General features: G+C 41.2%; 1 pseudogene; it reads right to left on the minus strand.

The window, feature by feature from the left end:
• Nucleotides 1-294: 294 nt before the first annotated feature.
• LOC102825172 lies at nt 295-3,474 on the minus strand (annotated as a pseudogene).
• Nucleotides 3,475-4,146: the final 672 nt, after the last annotated feature.

Here is a 4,146-nt window from a genome sequence, read left to right on the forward strand (position 1 = left end):
AACCTTTTATTGTGAATTAAGTGAAGGTTTTATAAAGCAGATCGTCAGTTTTACATTTAATGAATCGTATACTTGCTTCCTAGCAATGATTACAATCCCTTCCATGTACCATCAATTAACCATTGCTGTAGTCAAGTCATTTCCAACTCACAGTGACCCTGCAAAGGGTTTCCAAGGAGCAGCTGGTAGGTTTGAACCAAAAAGTAACCAAACTTGGCAGTTAGCAGTCCAGTACTTATTCTACCAGGGCAGGTGGGTGTAGATAATTTGCAGCAGGGCATCCCCAGTGGGCAGTCAGTGGAGTATCACACCCTTTGGCAAGATTTTGTCTTCTTTGTTCTTGTCTTCCAAGTCCAGCTTAATGTACACCTTGTCAATCAGTCTGGTTGTGTCCTTTCTTTCATGATGATGGAATCCAGGATGAGCTGGTAGCTTCTTGCCATCGGGGCTTGTGGCAAACTTTTTTTTATTTATGGGGTCAAATTACCGATCACCCCACAGCTTCTTCATCATGTCCTTCACGTTCCTGGCCCGCTCAGCAGGTCCCAGCTGGCCCTGCCTTTAGCGTCCAAAACTTGGCCATGTACATCTCAGAAAACTGCTTCACGGTGAAGGCCCAGACGTGGGGGCCAGACCCAAAGCTGACAGTGCCGAGGGCGGGTAGATCACGATGTTGCCCTCACTATTGGTGGAGGTGATGACGTTGATGTTCTCTACGATGCACTGGAAGTTCTGGAGCTGTAACTCCATCTTCTTCATCATCAGCACCAGCTTGATGCACTCCGCGATGCCCTGCCGCAGCACGTTCACCATCTGCACACACACGCCAGACACACAGTTCACCACCAGGGCACTTTCATGACACAGAGGGTGGCCGTAACCTTGGAGGAGAAGTCCACGAGTCCTTGGAGGAGGAAGCCAGAGCCATCCTTGCTCTGCTTGATAAAGTTCAGGTCATTTGCAGAGAGCTCGTAGAAGAAGGAGATGATAGAAGAAGGTGAAGTGGGTATCCCTGGCCCGAGCCGAGGCAACGATGCCGGTCTTGCAGATCACGGAGTCAGTAAACGTGGCTTTGCCATGGTCCATGTAGGCGATGACTGACATGCTTCTTGTCCACGATGGCCAGGATTGATCTACCGTGAGGTTCACCAAGGTGGTGGATGGCAGTGGATTCTCCCAGGCAGAAATGAACAAGACGAGTCATGTAACTCCTGCAGAAAAGCAACATTTGTCCTTTTGTGATTGACTATAATTTCATTCAGCTCAATGTCATCCAGGTTATTATGAGTGTTTTTAAAGGTTCTGTTTTCTGGGTAAAAGTAAACACTTCTTTCCTAATTTGTCTAACCAATGGGTTTAGATTTATAATTCAGATTTAAAACTTTTATTTATAAATTTAGCAAGATTATAAGGGGTTGAATTTCAAACTGTGATCTTACAGAGTACAAATGACAAAAAATATTGTTGCTAAATATCTCCAAGAAAATATTTTTATGTTTAAAAAAAAATATTTCTGTGTTCATAGTCACATACAACCAGAGGCTTACAAAATGGAATTCTTACTAGTACTGTTTAGGCATAGAAAATACCTCATAGTACTGATTGCTTTTTTTCCAGAAGAAATTCAATTATTTTATTATTATGCAAAAGATTTAGGTAATATCCCAATCCCTACACTTACTCATTCTTTAAAATATTTTATTATGAATTGAGTGAAAGTTTACAGGGCAGATCATGAGTTTTGCATTCAACAAATCATGTTTTGTTTCATTGCAATGGTTAAAATCCCCTCCATATACCATCAGTTAACAATATTTACCTCTATCCCCACCCCTTTTTTAATGTACACATACCATACAGAAAATATGTATTTGTTTAAATGTCCAAAGGGCACATTTTGCCAGCCAGCCTCTTGCCCTTTCTCATTTCATGAGCCTAGAGTTCTCAGCAGCTGTAGCTCTCTAGACCATCATCTCTGCCACCAGCTCTGCTGTCATTGCTTCTCTGATTAGGAACCCACACTCCACTCATGCTCTTCTTCTCTCTTGATGGTCCTAAACTCCTCTATTCTGAAATGAAAGATGAACTACTCCCCCCTTTTAGTTACACATCATCTACAATACAGTTGTGACCACTGCAATTAGTCTTGATAACAATTACTCATGTTTGAGTCATGAAATCCTATCCCCTATTCACCAGACCTATCTGGGCAAGAGGAAAACTATACATTAGGGATTCTACTTTACCTTTCTCACTCTGAAACTAAGCACACTCATGAAAGTTTGTAAGCCAGTCACTTTGTGCCTTTATAGCCCCTATTTTTGATAACTGATGTCTAAGTTACCCATCCCTATCAACCCAGTGTACTGAAGAGGCAAACTTGATCCTTGATATGAAGAATCCTTCTCTTTCAGTTAGAATTTTGAGCAACTACATCCACAAATAAAGGTCCAGTTCATCCAATTGTAGCAATTTACCCTGGATTCCCTGTATCAAACTTCTTTATCTTCATCTGTTTGAGTTCTGGTCAGTTAGCTTTCCAAGCTAGGTCAAATGGGTACTATCGGCAAGTTTGGGAGTTCTCTCATGACCTCCCCCAACTTCCACTGGCCACTTCACTCTCAAATTTAGCCCCCCAGTGGCTAGGTCCATGTCCATGGGTTCAGGAGTTCACACATCTCCCTAAACTTCAGACCAGCCATATTTCTTCTTCTTCTCTCTCATCTCAAGGTCAACAGGTGTTTACGGAACATGGCCAAACTCAGCCCATATTTTTAATTGCTGCATTTCCACCAGTTCCATTCACAACTAGACCAGGATAGTCACCGGTGAGCATACAAGACTGCTTGTGTGTTCCCTTCGAATTTCAGTCTTAGAAGGGGATTTACCCTGATGGGCAGACTCTTTTTTTTTTTTTGCCTTGATGGCTGTAAGGCAGCCAGCTTGCTTGATATTGTAATAGCCAAATATTCTTTTTTTCTGCTGGTGGTCTTTCTTTCAAGAAATATTTTCTGTTCCTCTAGCCATTCTGGGTTGGGCTGCATGTCTTTGCAAGTGGGACTGTCCCTCCTCAGAAGGTTCTGGTGGGGCTCAGGATTCCATCTAAGGCCTCAGACTCCACAAAGGCTTAACAAGAAGCCTATTTCCCTGGGTAAATTCTAGCACTCCTTTCAGCTAATCCTATCAGTTACAGGCTAAAGACTGGCTTACAAGCTTTCTGAAATCATATTTTCCAGTATTCCTTTCTATCCTAATTAAATGTCTATTTTACAATAGTAGGCAGGGAAAACCAATATCTACAAGACAGTCAAGCACCTTAACATTATTTCCCTTCCTTTACTCATTCAGACTCTATCTCGATCCCTGTATCACAGAACCCTGTTGTTCCAAGGTTGTGTGTACATCACTGTTTACCTTTATCCCGTTTAGTCCATTGCATACCTCCGTAAATCTTGCCCTAGCGTCCTTCTTCATTTACTCTCCTCCTACTTCCTGTGTCTGGCTCTCCCCTCCTTGGATATTGCCCTCTCCTTCACCCAAGCTATCATGTGTCTATCCCATAACCTGTGAATTCATAGTATTTATTATTACTATAGAATCTTCTAAATTTAATTCTATAGTTAATTTAGACTATTAGCCTAACATTGTTATTCTTAGTCTATTTATCTATGCCAAGAAATTTGGAAGACAGCTAGCTGGCCAACCGATTGGAAGAGATTCATATTTGTGCCCATTCCAAAGAGAGGTGACCCAATGGAATGTGGAAATCTTCAAACAATATCATTAATATTGTATGCAAGTAAAATTTTGCTAAAGATAATTTAAAAACTGTTACAACAGTACATCAACAAATAACTTTCAGAAATTCAAGCCAGATTCAGAAGAGATGTGGAACAAGAGACACTATTGCTGACCTCAGATAGACCTTGACTGAAAGCAGAGAACACCAGAAAGATGTTTCCTTGTGCTTTATTGACTATGCAAAGGCTTTTGACTGTGTGGATCATAACAAACTATGGATAATGTTACAAAGAATGGTTTTGCAGAACACCTAATTGTGCTCATGAAGAACTTTTACATAGACCAAGAGACAGTTGTTGGAACAGAATGGTTAAAAATCAGGAAAGGTATGAGCCAGGGTTATAT

This window comes from Chrysochloris asiatica, unplaced genomic scaffold (assembly GCF_000296735.1).
Source record: "Chrysochloris asiatica unplaced genomic scaffold, ChrAsi1.0 scaffold00226, whole genome shotgun sequence".
Taxonomy (NCBI): domain Eukaryota; kingdom Metazoa; phylum Chordata; class Mammalia; order Afrosoricida; family Chrysochloridae; genus Chrysochloris; species Chrysochloris asiatica.